Consider the following 6,000-nt stretch of genomic DNA (forward strand, 5'->3'; position numbering starts at 1 on the left):
GGGATCTTTTCTCAGTTAATATTAAATTCATACTGCTGAAGCCATGCTTGCATTCAGAAGTACTGCAATTTTGGAATAAGTTTTTAAATGTTCCAAATGTGTGAGCATGCTACGACCACCATTAGCTAAATAATCCCTGTAGGCATTCAAACATTTTGTGAAAGATAAAATTAAAACGTTTACAGAGAGATTCTATTTCATTTTCTCCAAATCCAAGATCAATTTCAGATGGCCATTCACTTGGTTCAAGAATTCGCAAATCTTTTATAATGCCTGAAGTTGAAATTCCTTCAGTAAATTCAGTAGAATCTGTACTAATGCTTAGCCTATGCTTCATATTATTAATAATACTGTTTAGAAATTGATTTCTATGAATTAATGTTACTTTGTTATTGTCCATTAATGTTACTGAAAATAATTGCATTTTTTCAATAGCATCTGAGGCTTCTAACAACTTTTTTCCTTTTTGAGGTTTTTTAAAAATTCCAAGTAACGAATTGTACGGCAAATCAATTTGTCTGCATATACTATTGTCGTATCTCTTTTTTGCAATGACTCTGAAAGAATCAATAGCTCAAACAATACATCATACATCAGGGGTTCAGGGCTAAATTTAGAACAAACTGTTTGGATGAAATTTGTTTATATAATCCGTTGAACATGGATTGTTGAGTTTTGTTTCGGTTGTTATCTTTACTGGAATTTTCAAAATGATGGCATAAAGACGCAAAATTTTGCCAAACTGCTGATACGGTCCTAAAGGAGCTGGCCACCCACCTTACATTAAATATCCATCCAATCCTTTTAATTTCTTCGCCGATGCTGGTAGCGCATGCTTCTATTTCTCTCTGGCTTTTTGGAGATTGACTGTACAAAGTGTACAGCATGTCCATAAATATTTGAAAATGGTTAATTCCATGAACTTCTGATATTGCATCTCCAACTCAAGTTGATGGTTTAATCAATGCCATATGATCAAATTTGGATATTTTTCTAATAATTTATTTCCAACTCCAGATTTTTTGCCCAACATAACACTTTCCCCATCGCTCATAAAAGAAATTAAGTGTTTTAAATAATTGTCGTCAAAATCCGTATTTTTCAAGACATTTGTTATTGTAAAAGCTGTTTGATCTGGCAATTCGACTAAATCAAGAAACAAGTAATGTGGATCTTTCATTTTATTAGTTTCACATTTTAAATAAATAATCAGAGTAGATTTCTTACTTAGAGTGGTAGACTCATCAATGAGAATTGATAAGTTTCCATGTATATCCACAATTTGTTGGCACAATTTTAATTTCGTTTGCCTTCCAATGTGCTCTATTATATTAGTAGCAGTTAATCTTGAATGCAAACTGTGAGCAATATCAGTGCCATTCAATTCTTGAAGTTACAACTCAGAACGGTCAGAATATGGTCAATCATGTTTTGCAAAATAATATGCAGTTCTAAAAACCTTACAGGTGCTAGAAATTTCAGAGTTATTCATTTGATCAATTACGGCTCCTAAATGTTGTTCATTTGCAGCTTGCAAGATTTTTCAGCCTGTATATGTGAAGTACTTTTTGAATGTTCATAAATTTTCTTATGCAAAGATGTCAATTGTGCACTTCTATCTTTGCCATAAAATGATACCAATACCAAACTTCATTCCTTTGAAATGCTAACTCCCTGTGTTTTAGACGGCCCTAATTTTTTTTTACAGCAGCACAAATCAAACATCCTAATTTTTCGACGTCACATGTAAGCCAAGGATATGCTTTTTTCTTCTCAGTCCACATATCAGCATTCCAAACGTGGGGCCAATTAAATTTTAATTCTGTGTCACTGTTTCTCTCATCTTTAGATCTTGATGGAAAAGAAGAGGTCATGTCGTTATCATTTCCCCATGTTTGTACATTTTCTTGCACAGTTTTCGGTTTTTTATCAGGAAATCTATTTAATGTTGTTTGCTTGCATTTTTTGCTCATTTTGTATTTAACGAAAATTTCTTCTTTTAATTTTTGAAATACTTGAATTAAGTAAATTTAAATTTATATATTTAATCCTATAAAGATTAATTTTTACCTTAGAAGAAACTAATAAATAAATTAATTAATCTAAATAGTAGAGATCGGTCATAAACTCACATGTACATATTATACAAGTATATATAATTCATATAAGAATGACAAAAAAAAAAAAAAAATCCTGTACGTTGTTCTCCAGAAGACTATATGATCACGCCACATCGACTGTACAGTAACTGAATCAGACTTTAGACTCACGGTTCATAGAACAACCAGTTCTAGCATTCAGCTCATGGCGAATCAAAATGCAGTGCTCGCATGCATCACAGTATATCTCATTTGTTGATCTCTTTATCTAAGACATTGTACTTTAGTAAGAAACGTTCAAGTTTCATTGTGAAATTTATATTTTTGTTTTTAAATAAATTTTTAAAGAAATTTATTAATTTTAAAGATTACTATTAATATACATTTTTAGTAGCAATGGGTAAAATAGATACTATTTCTCCCTCTCCTTTTATTATGCCATTGTTTCATAATATTAGGTGTATAAATTTAATGATTTTCTATTATGACATTTAGAAAAAAAGTACCAGAACGTTGTTTCGGTGTGTTCTGGCCCGAATACACCACTGGCTGAGTGTATAAGGCTGTCAAATGGTAAAAGGTGGTAAAACAAATTTCTAAAATTTGTACATTTGGTTAAAATGTGCTTCACAGATAAAACAGTATCACATTGCTCATGACAGGAGGGTCTTCAAGTCCTAAGCAGCAAGAAATGTGTCAGATGACTGTCCTATGCAGAGCTGAGCATGAACAACTTCCTCTTGACAGTCCTTGCACAGACCAGACTGCCATAATTTTATTAAATGCTTGATCTGATTAAGTTTGTTTGTTTGTTACCTGCCGATGCCAAGGATCTGGTCACTGGGAATATAATTTATTGCAGATTACTTGCCTGCAATCTGTACAGGGGACTTACAGACCAGAGATTTGGTGGGGCAGCTGATTTGGCTGCAGCCAAGTCATTTCCACTAATCCTGATGTGGCTGGGGATCCAGTAGAAGTTGATATCAAAACCACCTTCATAGAGAGTGCATATCATCTACTGAACCCAGGACAGGGTTGGATGAGTAATGTACCTCATTGCCTGTGGAGAACTCACCAAATAGGTGTATATAATAAACTGCTGGTACTGGCAAAGTCCTTATGTGGTCAAGGCTAACTCTGTGCTGTAGCTCTGCAGTATATATGCTGTATATACAGGGGGAATCTGCTCGGATATAATATATAGTCAGAAAAGACAGCAGCAGATCCTATACAATTCTCACTTTGGGCCATCTGTGTATAAGAAAGAAGTCAGAAAGGTTGGCTTGGTGTTGTGAATAGAGCTGAAAGTAGCCAGCAGACAGGATATCAGAATTCATCCAGTTCTTAAGGGAGAAGTCACATGCTGGAATTTGAGCATGTCAGGGTGGAAGGGGTTGCTTTGGTAATTGGGCAACCTTGTCTACCATGATGCTAAGCTCTCTGAGTAGCTCTTGGATATGAATACCGAATGGGCAGTTGACAGTCTGATGGGTGTTATAAAGATTTTGACATCGTGGCTCAAACACGGATGTCCACGTAGAGTAGTCTGGCAGGGAGTTCAATTTAAAAGCATACTGTAGAGACAACAACTGTTTTTATAGAGGCAACAAGGATAGTTCATTCACTTCCACATATAGACATTGAACATGAGATATTCTGAATGCACCAGGAGCGATATGAATAGCCTGATGGTGAATGGGGTCAAGCTGCCAAAGGATGCTATTTCTGACAGACACACATACCTGAGACCTATAATCTAATTTTGATTGCACAAGTTCACAATACAGATGGAGTAAAGTGCACCAGTCTGCACCCCAAGAAATAGAAGAGAGAGAGCGTCAATCCAAGAAGTAGAAGAGAGAGAGAGAGAGAGCATCTTGAAGGAGAAATGTCAACTTTTTGTTAAATATGAGTCTCAAGAATTTCGTCCTATTACTGGAATGGTGCTTTGTCCACGTCTTAATTCAAGTTCTGGGTGAAGGTTATGCTTGCAACAGAAATGGATGCAAATGACCTCATCCAGTAAGATCCTGAAACCATTGACCAGAAGGAAGCCAAGACAACCAATGGCTTGTTGCAGTTGTCTCTCAATAACCCTCATGTTGCATGACTGAGAAAATATGCTGAAGTCATCAACATAGAGTGCACTATTTATAGTTGGAGGAAGTTGTTTGGTAATGAAATTTACTTCAATGGCAAAAAGAATAACACTTAAAACAGATCCTTGTAGTACTCCCTCTAGGCAAAAAGAATAACACTTAAAACAGATCCTTGTAGTACTCCCTCTAGGCAAAAAGTACCAAGAGAGGGTGGATCCTACTTGAATTTAGAAAAAATGACGGGATAAAAAGTTTTTAATAAAAATTGGAAGGTGACCTCTAGGATCAAGCTTATAAAGATCTATTAAAATACAAATTGTGTCGCACTCTTTTTTCCATATCAAAGAAGATGGGCATCAAGAGCTTTCTTTTTAGGAAAGCACTTTGAACAGATGTTTCCATTCTAACCTAGTGGTCTAAAGTGGGCCTATTTCTTTTGAAGCCACACTGAATGCAAGAGAGAGAAGGTCATTTGATTCTAAGAACCATAAAAAACGAGTGTTGACCATTCTCTCCAGTATTTCGCAAAGACAGCTAATCAGAGCAATATGTTGGAATTTTGGGATCCTTTCCTGGTTTAGCAAAAGCAAAAATAGGTGTCCGGAACCTGCTCTTCAAGAAAGATTCTATTGTATAGAAAGAGCAGATAGTCCATGGATTTTGATGAAAGGTGTTTAATTATTTCATAATGAATGTCATCTGGTCCAATGGTACTTGCCTTCATAAGAGTGAGAGCTATTTCCAGGCTTGTGAATGGTAAATACCATTATATAAGTAAATATCCTTTGATATAAAATCCAAGGCCTCTTTTTCAGTTTTGTATTTAAGGAGTAGAAACTCTGGGAAGTAAGATGATGCTGCTGAGAGGTTAGAAAATGTTTCCCCAAGTGCAATGGCTAATGCAGTTGAGTCTGCAATAGTACATCCATTATATTCCAGGACTGATGAGGGGTGTGCAGTGCATTTTCCCTTCATTTACTGGATTTTTTTTCCAGACCACCTTACAGCTGGTCACTTAGGTAATAGAATGTTCTGTCATGTACCTCCTTGGTTTCAACATCCATTTTTTCAAGGGGGACTTGCTAACCCTTCTGGATAAAGAAGGGTGACTTTTCCCTATAGGTTTTACTCCGGTTGAATGAAATATCAGGTATCTAGGTGTAAGACCTGATATTGTTTCAGTTCTAGGCCTCTTTGCTGAAGTGGTGGTGTTTGTTTCTGTTTCATTATTTTCTGGTAGGGACTGAGTTGGGGGCCCCTTGAAGAAAAGTTTAATTTATCAGGATTCATATTACTTTTTATTTTTGTTCAGTGCCCAGGCTCCCCAACCACCACGGAGTCCAAATGGGATGCCCACTACCTGGCAAGCAATAAATGTGCTGGGGAGTGGAATGCCAGGGCTACCTATATCTACACTAGCCTGAATCCTGTCTCTAAAACCATGAGAGTAGGGGCATGGTATCAACACGATTGACTCTTTCAGGCACTAGCTGACTGGGCACCTGTCTTGTCAAAGCAGAGACCAAAAAGTTGAAGCTGGGTCCCTCAACCACCAGGATCCCCCTTTCCAAGTTTCCACAGGTCATAGTGTATGGCAAACATGCTAGATTCCTATGGTATTAGCCTGGAAACTAGGCTGTGGGTGTTGGATCCCAGTGATGCTAATGTGGAAGAACCAGCAATGTCACTGGGAGATCCCCTCACCATGTACAGGTATACACATAGAGGGGTTATGCAAATGTGATTTATTTTGAATATAAGTTGAAACCAAATACCATGTCAAATATACCATGATATAC

This window comes from Mastigoproctus giganteus, chromosome 4 (genome assembly GCF_048544385.1).
Source record: "Mastigoproctus giganteus isolate SK-2022 chromosome 4, ASM4854438v1, whole genome shotgun sequence".
Taxonomy (NCBI): Eukaryota; Metazoa; Arthropoda; class Arachnida; order Uropygi; family Thelyphonidae; genus Mastigoproctus; species Mastigoproctus giganteus.